The 16988-nt window shown below is 39.4% G+C and overlaps 1 protein-coding gene across 1 annotated transcript in view; it reads right to left on the bottom strand.

Moving 5' to 3' along the window:
* LOC150077356 (xylosyl- and glucuronyltransferase LARGE1-like) overlaps window positions 1–16988 on the bottom strand; it is a 1505345-nt gene that overhangs the window by 982686 nt on the left and 505671 nt on the right. The window contains exon 5 of the mRNA XM_090385866.1: window positions 4825–4885. The gene's annotated coding sequence lies outside the window, so the exon portion shown is untranslated. The remainder of the gene's footprint in view (window positions 1–4824; window positions 4886–16988) is intronic.

Raw genomic sequence — 16988 nt, 5'->3', positions numbered from 1 at the left:
TGGACGAGTTCCTCTCCCTCGACTTAGGGGGTGTACAGGCATTGGCCTATGCAGACGACCTGTCCCTAGCCCTTACTGCAGATTCAAGAGCCCAACTAGAAACTCTCGCGAATGCAGCAGTAACCACACTGCAAGAAAGGACGGAAAGGCATCGGTTCACCATTTCGGCCACCAAGACTAAATCCATCTTACTTAAGGGTTACCTAACCCCAACTAGACCGCCGCAAATAAGAATCAACAATAGGACAATTAAGCTAGTCACAGAACTAAAGTACTTGGGAGTTATCCTGGACCGTAATCTGTCTTTCACCCCACACCTAAATTATATACAGGCTAAGATGAAAAAATACGCTGCCATGCTTGCCAGAGTCACACGTTGCGACTGGGGCCTGAAAAGGCGCACACTTGCGATCCTTTATAAAGCAGCCATTATCCCGGCAATCGCATATGCCTCTGGTGTCTGGTTCCACAAAGCCTCAACAGCGGTAAACCGCAGACGACTGGATATCATACATAGACCCATCCTATTGACCCTCACCCGAGCATGCAAGACAGTCTCTACTCATGCACTACAAGTGATCACGGGCGCTCTCCCTCTTGATCTTGAGGTGACTCGCAATGGCATGCTTCAGCAACTCAGACGTGGCAAAGTCACAACCTTCCAGGACCACACTACGGACCTGGCTAATAACTGTAAAGTTGAGAAATACAGGCTGCAAACGTACTTGACATCGATATGGCAACAACGCTGGACGATTTCTGACAAAGGAGACATCACGCGAAGGTTCTTTCCGAACTTGCAAAAGGTGTACCCAAAATATCCGACATGGCTCTGCCCTGGTCTCCACGTCACCTACCTTCTCACAGGACATGGAGCTATCCGCCACAAGCTAAACCTCTTTGGACTGACAGATAACCCAGCCTGCGCATGTGGCTCCCTCGAGACCTGGGACCACCTGCTACACGAGTGTGAACTGTACGAAGATCTGTGTGGACACCTCATCACACGAGTCCAGTTCAACCCCAAAAATCAGGAGCACTACCTACTGGAGGACGAGGGAACCTACAATGCCCTAACCAGCTTTGCTCAGTGCCTCTTTGTAAGAAGCCAGACTCTTCCTTTGCCGGAAAACCTAGGACAACTAGGATAAATACAACAACAATCACAACAAATGATGAACCAAGATAAAACTGGACTGTGCCTGAACTGCACTCTCCCAAATACTGACCCGATGGAGGACACCGATTCCATTTGAGAACTATTAACCAAACGCATTGACTACAATCGGACCTTCGGGAGTCCACCCTGACTGTGACTGAAGCCTATCCTACTGAATATCGACCAGAGGATGGACCTGGATCCCACGAGTAACTACTTAATAAAAGACCAAGCATGATCTGCACAAATGTCAGACAGACCTGGACTAAAAACCTGGACAGAGATATCTTCACTCCACTCCTGGGAATACCAAATGGGGCAGCCCTGATGCCTTGGCGCCCGACTGAAGCCACCCCACATGTATGCCCTGTTGGCGAATAGGCGAGCTCCCTTGCCTGGCCTACTTTCTACCCTTCCCTGGTGGGGAATGTGGGGACAGCCCTGCTGTCACCTTCCCTTCTCGCCACCCCTTCTTTTCCTTCTGGTGGGGCATGGGCATGCCCCACAGTAAACTGGAGTTGTCTTCTCTATCGGCTCCATACTTCTATCTATCTCCCCACTCTACCTGCACGCTAGTGAACGCCCCACACAATCTAAATTCCACAACTGAAAATAAATTTCGCCCACCATTCTTTTGACCTCCTAGCACTGCCTCCTCAACGTGATCACATTTTTATTTATTTATTTTTATTTTATTTATTTTTTATTTTATTTTTTATTTTATTTTATTTATTTTTTATTTTATTTTTTATTTTATTTTATTTATTTTTTTTAATTAATTTATTTTTTTATTATTATTTTTTTTAGGTCCTAGCCACTGAAATCTCATGAAATTAGGTGGCAGGACCTGCCAGAGTGAATTATATTCTAGTGGATACCTGGTCTGCCTCCACGGGGCGAAAGTGGGGCAACGTCGGGCCTCAGTAGAGGTCTGGCGGCTAAATGACCAGATGAACAACGGTACAAGGCATCACACGTATACAAAGTCCATACACTTTTAAATCTCTGGCTTTTCCAGTAAACTGGTTCACCTACAATGTAAACTACGCGGAGATGGGGGAAACCCCTGGTGCCGTTTGACCCTAAACACACTTTACACTTTACACTTTACACCATATAAATGCCTCAGTCGCCCAGTCCGCAGGGGCTGCCCCCAGGATTCTGTCCTGGGGTCGCTCCTGTGGAACTTTGTCTTAGATGAATTCCTCGCCATGCATCTGGGTGGTGTGGAGGCTCAGGCCTATGCAGATGACTTGGTCTTGACCATCGAGGCTGACAGCAGATCCTCCTTAGAAATGCAAGCAAATGATGCCCTGAAAAAGCTGTTAGATTGGGCGAAGCTACACTTGCTCGAACTAGCACCCGGCAAGACAAAATCGGTGCTGCTAAAAGGTACGCTAGACTTAAGGAGACCACCACAAATTAAGATCGAGAACAAAACAGTTAAGCTGTGCGAACAGATTAAATACCTAGGAATAATCCTGGACAACATAAAATTAAATTTCAAGCCACACATAGAATTTATTAAACAAAAGATAAGAAGATACGCGGCCGTCGTCGCTAGAGTCACTCGCAGGGACCGGGGACTCAGACGTACTACCCTGTCTCTGTACTACAAAGCTCTATTTATCCCTGCCATCACATATGGCTCCCCTGTTTGGTACGCGAGGGCGGCACTAGAACTGAATAAACGGATCCTCGAAACCATTCAGAGGACCATCCTCCTTACTATGTCGAGAGCAACTAGAACGACTAGCACGGCTGCCCTCCAAGTCCTTGTAGGAGTTCTGCCCCTGGATCTCGAAGCTATCCGCTGTGGTCTGCTCTACCATCTTGCCAGAAACATATCGGCTACAATGTATGACCTCACCACTGACATCACTAATGACCGCAACTATGAGAAGAGAAGAATCATCGACCACCTCGTCCAGATTTGGCAAAGGAGATGGAGCAACACAGAAAAAGGTGCAGTGACCAGAAGATTCCTCCCCACTGTCACCAAGCTGTACCCTAAGGCGCCAGCGTGGTTTCATCCTGGTCGAAATACCATCTTCCTCTTTACAGGATACGGCCCGTTTAAGGCTAAACTTCACCAACTTGGCATCATTGATAACGCGGACTGTATAATTGTCATTGTTTAGCGGATTGTCCAGAATTGTCCAGCTGATGAATGGATACAATGTTGGAGAGCAGATTGCTAAGTCTATAGCTGCAGTTGTTATAGTGGAGAAATGAATGTAAGCATCAGCACCAGTATTCAACAGTGTTAGATTATGTTTGTAACACAGCGATTCCAGAAGTTTTTCTCGTCTGTCTGTATGTGGGGAGCCCCAGATTGGGTGGCGTGCATTAAAACCTCCAAATAAACAAAATGGAGAAGGGATCTGTAGCAGAAGGACTTCTAGGTCATTATAAGTATATTCATTTTTTGGTGATAGGTAGATTGAAACTACTGTTAACATGATTCCTAAGGAGACACGTACTGCTACTGCTTCTAAGGAAGTTTGCAGTGGAATGTGTTTTGTAGGGACTCTTTAGTTTTCTAGAATAGCCACACTTCCACGCACAGTGGTATTGTTATTTCTATTATGCTGATATACAGTATAGTTCTTGATTTTTAGAATTATTTGCCGTGGTAGATTAATTTCGTGTAAGCATAAGCTTACCGGACTATATTGTTGGTTTAGGTCATAGATATCATCGATGCTGCTACGTAGGCCTCTACGGTTTCTCTGTCGATGTGATCCATCATTTGTTTTTAGCAGTTGGGTTGGGTTCAGTCTGATTTTGCCTCTCCAATTTTATTCTTTGTTTTTTCGTGAAGATAGGACGCCCTGTAGTCCATTGCCCATGTCTTCCGCGTACAGATCTAAGATTGGCTCACCTTGGTTGGGGAAGGTAACTACTTCAGGTAACTTCGTCAGGTAACTACTTCTCCTTGTCATCCATTTTTTTCTTGAGAACTAGGCATGAGGTTTCTTATTCTTTTCTCTGGTGATTTATTTTGTTACTAGTAGAGCATCAGGAGTTACATCAGGAGTTATAGGAGTGGCATCTGATTGATCCTTCTCTGCGGGTTTTATTGAACTTAGAAGGTAGCGTGCAACAGGAGTGAATGACTCTTTTAGTGGTATATCCTTTTGGTCTGAGTTTTGATGGAGCATTTTCCTGCTACTTTCTGAGCGTAGGTTGGTTTATTCATAGGTTTCACCGCTTTTCTTCCCTCCCGATATGACTTATTTAGCTCTGCCTTAAGGCTTTGTATTTTTTTTTTTTTTTCTTTCTTCCACCTCTGGCATGCTCCTGAGTATGTAGGATATTCTTCTTGGCAGTTAATGCAGGTGGATGTTATAGCTGAACATGATGTAGTCTTGTCGTGCTTTGCGGCCCATCAAGCACATGCAGTGGTTTCATGACAAGCCATTTGCAAGTGTTCATAGTTTTGGCATTTTCACCCATGGATAGTATCAGAATGGATATACTGATACTATCCATGTAAAATTGCTGCAGCTCTAATTGCTACAGCTACAGAAATTGACAATGATAAGCAGACCTAATTCTGATTGACAAAAGAAGAAGAAAAATAAGGATAATTTTAATCACTATTTAATGATGATTTAACTTGATTTACTCTGCTCAAAATATAAGTTAATAAAAAAACTTACCACCATCCTTCATATACTCTACAAAGTAATGTGTTTTTTGGGATTCCATTCTTTATGAGTTCTATAATATGTTAAGAATATGTTAATATAATATGTTATGTAATATGTTAATAACTATAATATTTTATGTAATATGTTAATAACTATAATATGTTAATAAAATATATTATCCAAGAAAACACAGCATTATCTTTTCTTGTTTCTTTTTTTTTTCAAATTGTTAGTTAACTATTGAAATTATTTAATTTAGTATTTTATTACTAAAATACCACAGTATTATTTACTTTTAAATTTAAATGAATAAATATATATTGATCTATTCGGGGATAACTTTAAATTTTTAAAAATTTATAAAAGTACAATTTAATTAATTAAATTTTAATATTTATATTTAAAAAAATCAAATACCCCTAAGTGAATATTTACATTCATGAAAGTATCCTCGAAGAGATTAAAATTAAATATTAATACTATATGAATTAAACATTAAGTAAAATTTTCCTGTACAAACAAAGAATTTAAAAAAAAATGGAGATGCAAACTGAAGTGTTAAAATAGTTTTGGGATATCAAAGAAGTATGAAATGAAGTAGAATAGTGATTCCTATATCTGGGGATAGATTTTGGCTGTCAGGCACCTGAGGACAAAGTCACCATCATATGAGGCACTAGCTGGTGACTTTTCCAGCTCATGCCAGGGTTCATAAATCTTCCCCTGTATACAATACAAAATACAGATAAGTGCTGACTTAATTTATTATTAAAGAATATGGGATGACATTACAATTGGAAAATAGTACAACTGAGGAACAAAATTTAAAATTTATTAACATCAACTAATGTTAATGCTAATTTCTCCTCAACTAATGCTAATGCTAATTTCTCCTCAACACTGCTGTGAGTTATTCCTCTTCTTGAATAACTCCTCTTGTGTGAATGTGGATGCAAAATACTCATTCTGTTTATCAGCTACCTGAGCATGATAATCAATAGTCAACTCATTTAAGTTAAGTGGACCAATCTAATTAATCCCTTTCCTTCTAGAGTTTAAATAAATAAATTCTTTATTGCTAATAAGTACAGGACATGTTTATATAAGTAAAGAGCTCTTTGCTGTTTTTCTTTGCATCCTTTGTCAAAGATTTCTCGTAATTTGCCTACGCCTGCCTAACCTCCTTTGTGGTTGGTTGATTGTTGTTTTTTTTTTTTTTTTCGGTGCAAAAGCAACTTTGGCATATTGAGCCTATTTATTAGAATTATGTGACAAAGACGTTGACGTTTCTTAATTATGGTTTGTATCTGTTTGAAATATTCTATTAGTTTTAAATAAGTAAATATAATCTCAATTTCTGAGTTATCGCCTATGATTTGTGATTAAGTTGGGGAATCCTGGATATTTTATAGGGAGATGGAAGGCTTTTTTGTCGCGCTATGTGGTATTGTGGACATTCTATAAGGAAATTTTTCACAGTGAGTTGAAAAGAACAGTGGAGACATTCTGGAGAATTAGCTTTCGTGAGTAAGTACAAGTGTATGAGATGTACAAATTTTGTATGTGTACAATGCGCAGTCTTGTTAGATTGACTTCTTCGTTCTAACAAGAATCTGTTTGATGATAGGTATGTAATCAGGATGTGAAACTTTGTAAAGCCCTAGGTTTATATTTGTAGGATTCTTTTCTGCTCGATCAGCACTTTCATTACCCTCAATGCCTGCATGTCCTGGAATCCAAAAATTTACTTGCCTTCTTTTGCTTTTGAGCTTCGAAAGATGAGCTTGTATCTGGTGAAGGATGGGATGTGATAGAGTTGTTGTTATTTGTTTTTTTTAGGAGCATTAGCAACTAAGGCCATATTGCTCCGGGAATATGTGGTGGTCATTCCCTGACCTTTCCGCATCCTCCATATTTGGTGGTCTCGGGCTCGAACCCCGGTATAATCAAGAAGCGTGTGCTAGGCACTGCTGCTTCTGCCCACCTGGCTACGGAGGCGCCATGTGATGGAGTCTGCTTTCGTTGGAGAGCATGCATTGCATGTGGTGAATCGGTATATATCAGATGTTTCAGTAGAGGATTCAATGTATTTTAAGGCTAGCAGTATGGCGAATAGCTCAGCAGAATAACTACTGCATTCATCTGGGAGTTGCTGTGAGGTGACAGTGTGTGTGTGTGTGTGTGTGTGTGTGTGTGGAAGGACCACTGCAGCATCCACTTGAGTATCTGTTTTAGAGCCATCTATGTATATCTGAAGATATTCAGAGATCTGTGATGAGTGGGCTGCATGCATCTGTTTTATGTTTACATTTGCCAGAGTGCATTTTCTCCACTGTTGATAATAAGTGTCACAGTCAGGCGTGAAAGTGAGCTATGGTGGAATAGTTATGCTGTTTTCCTCAAATACGTTGTCAAAGCTTAGGCCCCATTTTGAAACTAGTTCTTTTAGTCGTGTCCCAGCTGGTTTATTTACTGTGGGTTTATTGCTGTAGAGGGTCTCCCACTGTGGATTGAAGAGATACTGCCATACATAGTTCCGGAAATGCTTGGTTGCCGAGTTATTAACCGGAATATCTTATCTCCCGCAGGTGATTTCCTTCATTACAAGGTACTGACAGAATCGGGTGGTTTTCCATTCCGACCATGTACTCAAATCAGGAACTAGCGGATATGCACTTTATGCACGCAGGGTATTCTACTGGTGACAAGGCCTGTACCCGTTGCAGATGGTAAGGATACAGTTAGTATTCTCGCAACACTCTCTAAATAGTCAAACGTTGAACAGCCAGTTGCATTGTTATTCTACGTGTGCTGATTCCAGAAGTGGCAAGCACAATATCCAAAATCTCCACTCTATTTCAGGAGTCGTAGATCTTGGTCGTCCCCTGTCAGCAGCACGAGGAGTAAAGGTCCCATGTTCACAAAGGCGGCGATGGATACCTTCAAACGGTTTCTTGTCTGGACATCTCCGTTCTGGAAACCTTTCGTGGTACAAACGACGAGCCTCCAGGGCACTGCCGTCCGCCAAACCGTACATAAAATGCATATCCGCTTGCTCCTGATTTTAGTACATGGTTGGAATGGAAAACTACCAGATTCTGTTAGTACCTTGTGATGAAGGAAATCACTTGCGGAAGATAAGACATTCAGGTTAATAACTCGGGAACCAAGCATTTCCGGAACTATGTTGATATAAAATATTTTTATTGTCTACATATGGGGAAACTCATTCCTGAAGTTATGCCGTGTATTTTTTAGACACCCTGTATATACAGCGGCTCCATAGTCACTTGATCTGATTAAAGCACGGTATAGGTGAAGTAATGTGAAACGATGAGCTCCCCACATCATTGGAGAAAGAACTCTGAGAATATTCAGTATTTTTAGATTGTTCGGATGCAGTTGATATATTCTAGAAAGCTAAGTTTTTTTTATCGAGAATCAGGTCATGGAAACGAATACTATTTGATAGAGGTAATAGTTGGTTCTCTAGTCTTATTTCTGGATCTGGGTGCATTTTTCGCTTTCTACAGAAGTGTAGGTCTATTGTTTTTTCGTAGTTATATTCTGTATCCATTGTTTTTTGTCCACAATTCTATTTTTTTAACTGTGCTTTGTAATTGCCTTTCAATCATGTTCATATTTTTGAATGACATGAAATGGTAACATCATCTGCATAAAGGAATGTTTCAACTGTGTTAGGTAGGTCTTTTGTGTAGATGTTATTTTCCTCTAAATACCATATCAATCTCTTATTTATCATTTTTTCTAATAATTTTCCTAAAGAGCTGGTGAGGGCTATTGGTCGATAGTTGCATGGAATTGTCAGGTCTTTGTCAGTTTTAGGGAAAGCTATTGCATGGCACGATGTGTTTGAAAATACATTTTCTTGGAATATTCTGTTATACAGTTTCAATAAATTTTCTAATTCGGTCTTCTTAAGATACTTTATCGTGTCGTAATGTATGTTGTCTGGGCCTACTGCACTTGGCCTGGATGTGGACAAAACTTCATGCAGTTCGTTTATTGTGAATGGTTGAATGTAGGGTTCATTAACTTTTGATTTAAATTTGATCTTATGCTTTTCTGCTTTTTCTTTTTGGATCAGAAATTCCGGATGGTATGAATCTTTCGCTGATACTTTTGCTAAGGTCTCACATAATGTGTTAGCAATAACGGTAGGTTCAGCCAAACCAATTCCATTGCAGACCAGTATTGGTGATGGCATATTTCTATATTTACCTGTCATTTTTCTTATTTTATTTCAGACTATATGTGCATTTGTTGTCTTGTTTATTGTAGAGGTGAATTTATTCAATGTTGCTCTTCGATTTTGTATCCTAGTGAATCGCGCTACGGCTCGCATTCTTTTGTTGTTGTTGTTATTGGAGCGGGGTTTAATGACGCAAGGGCTATTATGGCCAAATTGCGCCTGTTACTTTGGTCTAGAAGTGACTGTATACATTATAGGAAATAGATCTAAAAGTGGCTGTAGACGTTAATCCAAAAAGGCGCGTGCGCGGTTTGTTGAAAGTTTAGTGTTTCTTAGCTCCGTCCTCTAATGTAATTTTAGTGTTCATAATGAAAGAACAGTTGTTATATTTTATATCAGCAAGATGGTCATGATCTTATCTCTATGATGCTTAAATCATCTTGCTAAAAAGTAAAAGGTAATTTACATTTATTCAAATTTGATTGATCATATGTTAACTCTTTTTAACTCTCTGTGCTGTGTTTATTCTGCATATGTTTAACTGACAAGCCCATATCTTGTCAGTTAAACCTCCCGCCAAGGTGAAAGCTACTATTACCTTCTGTTTTCCCCTCGGTTTGTGGTCAGCCTTCTTCTTCAAGAGGAGTGTTTCCATTTTCAATGGGTTTCCTCGGCTTACAAGTTATTTCTTGTTAGGAATTTTTTTCCGCCATAAAGTGCGGTTCAATGTGTCTTGGTCGGTTAAGCCTCGGGCTGTCATGCACTCCCGTACTCCATCCATCCATGTCCTCCTAGGTCTTCCTCTTCTCCTTCTTCCAGGAGGTATCCATTCCAGGATAGCCTTTGGATATCTGTTTTTTTGCATCCGTTTTACATGTCCATACCATGTTAGACGCTTTTCTTTGATGGTGTCAATAATAGTCTTTCTCACTTCCATTTCCCCCCTTATGTCTTCATTCCGTTTTCTGTCTCTTCTAGAAGTTCCTGCTGAGCGTCTCCAAAAATCCATTTCTGTGGAGAGCAATTTGTTTTCCGCTCGCCTATTCAATGTCCAGGTTTCCGCTCCATACAATAGAAGACTTTATACAATCGTTTGGAATATAAGTTTCTTTGTTTTATTTAGGATATTTTTGCTCCACAGAACAGAGTTTAACATGCCGATAGCCTTTCTGCCGTCTGTAATTCTCTTATTGATCTCTGCTTGGGATGATCCATCACTTTGTAAGATTGATCCCAGATATTTGAATTTATCGACTTGTTTGATTTTAAAGCCTGCAATATTTAGAATGTGTCCTGGCCCTGAAGACAACATTTCAGTCTTGCTAAAATTGATTTTTAGACCCCATTGTTTATATTCCTCAAACAATTGACGACATGCATACGTTGCATCTTCTAAGTCTTGTGCTATCACCACCTGATCATCTGCAAAAAGTAAATTGTGAATATAGGTGTTCTTATTAATTGGAAATCCCATTTTATTACATTTTTTTGACCAGAATCTTAGGCAGATGTCAATATAAATTTTGAAAAGTGTTGGCGACATGCAACAACCTTGTAATAAGCCTTTTGAAGTGTGGAATTCATTGACAAAGCTGATCCCACTTTAATTCTGCATCTATTATTCCTGTAAATTGCCTTAATAATGTTAATCAGTTGTCCATCAATATTTGCCTCTTTCAGTGCTTCCCATAAGAGTTTTCTTGGAACACTGTCATATGCCTTTTCAAGGTCAATGAAAATCATAAAGATTTTTTTTCCTTTTGATTGGCATTTTTCAAGGATCTGTCGTACTGTTGAGATATGATCTATACATAACCTCCCAGCTGAAAAACCACTTTGTTCTTCTGATACCTCGATTCGGGCTTCTATATGGTTCCTGATCAATTTTCCAAGGATCTTTAACAGCGGGTTCAGGACGCATATTCCTCTGTAATTTGAACAGCTTTTCCGATCGCCCTTCTTATAAATTGATGTAATATATCCTATTATAATTTCTTTCGGTATTTCTTCTCCCCTCAGTATACTATTTAACAGTTTTTGTATCAGAACAGCCACTCCTCTTCCTCCATATTTCAGAAGTTCCATGTAAACTCCTCCAGGTCCAGGTGATTTGCCATTCCTTCCTTCGTTTAGCAGGAGTTCCACTTCCCTAACAGAAACTTTTAAGCCCGAGTCTTCTACACCAAAATCCTCCATCGTCTTGAACTCTTCCCGGTCTTCTTTTAAAAGTCCTTCATAGTACTCTGTCCAGTCGTTCAAAGGTATTAATTGCAAACCAGCATTGTGTTTATTCTGTTTTCTCAAGTCTTTAAGGACCTTCCACGATTCCGCTGATTGCTTGAAGCCCAATTTGCTATTAATAGTTGCGCATTTCCTTTCCCATTCTTCATTTTTCGCTTCTACTACCAACCGATTGGCTATTTTCTTTTTTTCAACATAAATGTTCCTATCTGCATCATTCCTATCACCCAGCCATTTCTGATATGCAAGTTTCTTTTCCTCTCCAGCAGCTCTTACTTTCTCTGTAATCCAGGTCTTTTTTGGTCTTTGGCTCTTCTTTTTGCCTAGGATTTCATGAGCTATTTTTTTAACAATATTTTTTAAATATTCGTAGATTTCTTTCGTATTACCTTTTATCTCTATGTTAATTGCAGCATCCAGTCTTTGGGTGAAGTTGTTTCTAATGTTGTCGTCCTGGAGTAGGTCAATGTTAAATTGATCCACTTGTAGCATTTCTCCTTCCCTGCATTGTTGGTTGTCCACACATATTTTCTTAATCCAGTTCCACCTCAGTGTTGCTTTAACAAGAAAATGGTCAGATCCACATTCAGCTCCTCTATAAACTCTGACATCTTTCAATACACATGTCCCTGAATGTTTTGAAATAATGTAATCTATAACTGATCTAATTTGTCTTGTCTCCTGTGACCAAGTATATTTATGGATATCCTTGTGTTGGAAAAATGTGTTGTTTATTCTCCAGTCGAACTGTTCACAAAGATTGCATAGTCTATCTCCATTGTCATTCCTCTCTTTCTCTCCAAATCTTCCAATAACTTTGCTATTTTGTTCAGTTCCTACTCTTGCATTGAAATCTCTCATTAGAAATATCTCTTTGTTCTTAGGAATTTTTTCTATTAGTTCTCTCAGATCCTCCCAAAATTCATCCTTCAAGGTATCGGCGGTGTCATTAGTCGGGGCATATATTCCCAAAATACATATTTCTCTCCCGTATATTTTCAGTTCCAATGAGATCATTCTTTCATTAATAAATGCCAGTTTTTGATGTTGTGTCTCAATTTCTTTTTAACAGCAATAGAAACTCCTGCTCTTGCTCTTTCACTCTTATCAACTCGACTCCAAAAATGGTAGGATTCTCCCATTATTTCCTCTCCACATCCCTTTCTCTTTGTCTCTGATAACACGACGATGTCTAACTTGAATTTGTGCAGTTCATCCGAAAGAAAGTTTCTTTTAGTTGAAAGGCCTTGAATATTCCAGCATCCCAAAATCATAGTCCTTTTCCGGTTGCCGAGTCGTTTCCGAAAGTGCAGTCCATTTTCATTTTCACTTGTAGGTCTTTTAGCATATGTGTATTTTTTACACTGAACGAGGAGCTAGCCCGTTGCAGCAACCCCCAATCTGGAGGGCCGGGGTATCTCTCTTAGTCTGGCCCCTACCCTTTGACCTGTCCGACTTGGGAGGCCCTACCAGTAGCTAAGCTACCGCCGACTTAGCTCTCCGGGTCATTGGAACACGCAAGCCCCCCCCCCCCCCCACTGCGACAAGGTGGAGAATATCATCGAGGGAGAATACCATTGTGGTCATCCCTGAAGCAAAAAAGTTAAATTTAGATTGTGCTCACGGGGTTGGAAAAAGAATACACTGTTTATTGCCATACAGCTTACACTATCAAAACAGTTTTCTTCAGTTTCAAACACACTTGTGATTTAATTCTCATTTTCGTAAAAACTTGACTGCTTCTCCCCAAAATTATCCGGGTAACTATCGAAATCAATATGAGTAAGAAAGAAGTTCAAAATCTTGAAAATGAACGCGTAAGCTACTCTACACGATCCAGGAGCGAAGCTCCCTCTGCTTCGGAAGAGATAAAACAAGTCCATCTCAAGGATAATTTCAAGAAAAAGGAGAGAAGTAGAATGATATCGGCTACAGATTCTCCAACACCTAAAGACACACCTGATGAGGGCGGAAAAGAGTCCTGCAGCGATTCAGAATGCGAAGAACCTAAAAGTCAAGTGCCTAAGAGTCAAGATCTCCCACTAACGGGTTCTCCGATTGATCAGATCAGAACAATCAGAGTGTCCTTAAAGAAACATATGGCAAAGCAATCGAGCAGGATCTGCTCAATTGCTTTGCCTGATGGCACTGCTGCCATCAGGTCTGATTTAATTGGTATCTACAGCAAAATGGAGACAGTGGTTTTAAACCTCCATGTAGAACATGAAAGATTAGAAGCCAAAATTGACGTCCTTACACAGGGGCGGATTTAGGCATGGTCTTTATGTGCTGTAGCCCAGGGCCCCGTTCAATCAAAGGGCCCCTTCGCGGTAAAAAAAAATAAATAAATAAAAACAATTTAAATTAAAAATTTAAGAAAAAATAAATTATACAAAATTTTTTCGTACCTAGATAAAGTTTAAATCGTTGGTTTGCAACACTATTGGATTTGAATAAAATATCAATGTTTTAAATGACAGTCAATAATAAATACGGCTCTGTCTTCTATCGCCTCTCTCGGTAGAATCAAAATATACTTTGTCATTTGTCAATTATGCAAATAATGTGGCAACGTCGGAATGGGGAAAGTGCAAGTCTAGCTCCTCCAAAGCGTAACTTTCACCGTTTGACATTTGAGGTTATGTATAGTACAGTATAGTTGAATATTAAATAGTCATTCGTTCGGTGAAGTGTACTATTCACGTGTTCGTTTCTTCACTGATAAGTTTGGGCAAAGTTTACTAAATAAATATGTTAAATCACTCTCCGGAAATCTTTTGTCGGTACGTAAATTCAATCGTTTTTTGCATTTTCTCGAAATGAGCCATAATAAAAATAACTGGACACCGTTTATTTGAAGTAAGCGGTAGGCACTAGCAAGCGGCGTAAGCTATAAGCTTGCCTACTTGACAATGACAATGTAAGATGTAAAATCTTACAAATTTAAAATAAAAATAATTTTTTTACTAGAAGTAATGTTAAAGTTTGAAGAACCCTAGATTTAGTGATGGGATAGTTTAAGCGTGAGAATTGAGAATAGTAGCAAAGGGGTAAACAAGTAATTCAAATACTGTAATATGAGAGCGCAAAGAGCGACAGCAGGACTAAGTAAAGGGGTGCCATTTGAGAACGGGCGTGAAGGGGTTGCTTAAGGAAGAACAATAGATGTGAAGCGGGATTATGCGAGGCGTCTCCTTTGATCTATGACATCGTTGGAGCCAAAACAGGAAATGAGTGGACGCGTGCAGTGTTCGCGTCAAATAAAAAACGTCGTCAGGCTAACTGATTTTTGGGTGTTCCCATACGTTTAGAGAGAAAGGTGTGAAACGAAAATGAGTGTTTTTGGAGGTTTCCGGTGGACATGAAAGGGTCATACTGCCTGTGAGAAAAAAATAAGAAAGTTCGAGAAAAGGGTGGTTTGCCCGTTAGAGAGACAGCTTTGGAGAATTGTATTGGCAAATGGAAAGGAACATAAATTTAAACAGAGGGGAAGGATCAGTTGGGGGAGGCATGCCAAACTTGAGGGGAAGAGTGAAGTTCGGGGGAAAGAAAAATTGAGAGAAAAGAGCATTCTGTGTCTGATTACTGTTGTTGTTGTTGTTGTTGTTGTTTTGGTTTTTAGGAGCATTAGCAACTAAGGCCATATTGCTCCGGGATATGCGGTGGTCATTCCCTGACCTTTCCGCATCTTCCGTATTTGGTGGTGACGGGCTTGAACCCCGGTCTAATCAAGAAGCATATGATACGCACTACTGCTCCTTCCCACCTGGCTACGGAGGCGCCTCTGACTACTGTGTGGGTGGTCAAAGGGGAGAAAGAAGATCATGAGTATGGGTTGAAATGGAGGTAGGCAAGTTTTGTAATGTAGGCCCTTGTAAAGAGAATGAGCCAGGTATGTACATCTGGGAATATATCGTCTACACAAGAAGGTGCGTCATGTCAAGATATATTCACAGGTATGTACAAATGTGAATATATTGTCTACACAAGAAGGTGCGTCATGTCAAGAGTGCCCCAGAAGTGAAAGTAAGCCTGTCAGCCTCGAAAGAAAACTGGAGCGCCCCCAGCAGTCTCGAAGGAAAAACGGAGAGCCCACGAAACAGAAGTAAGCCTGTCAGCCGCGTGGGAAACCTGAACGCGAGGACATTGGAAGTAGCGGCGATGTCGGAAAGTAAGTCTGTTCCTTGTTTCTTTATTGAATCCTGAACTCAAAGATTCATAAACTAGCTCTGTAAGGCATTGAGTGATAGTCCTTGTAAAAGAAAGGAACATTCCTGTTGTTAATGATTATGAATAAATGTAAGGGTAGTTCAGGAGTAGTAAAATCAAAGGAATTAGCAAAGAAATTTTATTTATAAGTTTAGTACTGTAAGCATTTATGTCATTAAATTAGGCCAAGTGCCGAACAAGGTAAAATATCAGTTGAGGTGCAAAGAGAAATAAATTTTATTAATAGATAAACCTCGTGAGTAAAGAGGGATGACTAAGGTGATAACTAGGGTGGCTAGGATATTAATTAAGGCAGAATGGGTGACTTATAAGGAAAGTTATTGAGATAAGAGGATACCGGACGTAGTACGTTTTATGTGTGAGAGGCTAAAACAAAGATTCTAAAGGAGTAATAAGAGCTGAAGTAAACATTATTGATGTAAGAGAAAGAAAGAAAGAAAAAAAAATTGGTAAGGTAAGAGAATGATTGAGTAATCATTGTGGAGTCAATTTTATGTAAAATACAACTGATACAAACTGATGTTAATAATTCTCATATTGAGAATAACTGAGAAGAGAGAGAGAGGGAGAGAGAGAGAGAGAGAGAGAGAGGGAGAGTGTAGTGTATTGTAGCATGGTTTACATATGTATATGAAATTAGGAAGCTTGTATGTGATTATTTGTATCTTTTATGTAAATGTTGTATGCTCATTAACAGTTTGTTAAATTTTGTAAACAAAATGTGTGGCTTTATAATGTTCTGCTAACAATCGCTTTACACACCCTAGAAATTGAAATTTTCTGAAAATTGTAGTCAGATTTGCGTACGTGGGGAGTGATAAAGAGGTCAATAGGGTGTTCGGCGAATTGCAAATTTTTAGATAGTTAATAAGAAAAATTAAGTAAATAATAAAAATAAAACAATAAAAAATAATATAAAAATAACCCCCCTCCCCACAACAAGTCTGCACGGTAGCACAGTGGTATCGTCACCGTCCTCCCCACACCGGGTGGAAAAGGCCTGGGTTCGAATCCCGACGATGACGCGAGGAACTTTAATGGGCTTTTTTCACTCCGTGGCTGAGTTACTTGGTCTCAGGCGTAGAGAGCAAGGTTTTTCTCCCCAGTAACTGGGGTTTTTTCGTCGGGCAAATCAACCATAGAACATACGCAATTTACAGACACAAATACGGATTAATGTATTTAATTACGGGCAACCCTAAAATAATAATAATAATAAATCTCCCCCACAACAACTAACCTAATATGGTGGTGGATTGTTTTTTTAGGTTTCTTTAATTTCTTTTCAGATTAAATAAATACCTAAAAAAATGTCTGGTAGAAAATATAAAAGCGGAGCTGAAAAACGAAAAATACAATTAAATAGAGAAAAAGAAAGAAGTAAATGTGCCAAAATTTCAAATTTTTTTGTATTGGAAAATAAAAATGAGAATCTAAACGATATAGATGCAGTAATAAGCGAAAGAGAGAATAACTTAACGGAAGAGAA

The sequence above is a fragment of the Mastigoproctus giganteus genome, chromosome 12 (genome assembly GCF_048544385.1).
Source record: "Mastigoproctus giganteus isolate SK-2022 chromosome 12, ASM4854438v1, whole genome shotgun sequence".
NCBI lineage: Eukaryota > Metazoa > Arthropoda > Arachnida > Uropygi > Thelyphonidae > Mastigoproctus > Mastigoproctus giganteus.
The sequence above is the reverse complement of the archived record's forward strand: the minus strand, read 5'-3'. Positions and strand labels throughout refer to the sequence as shown.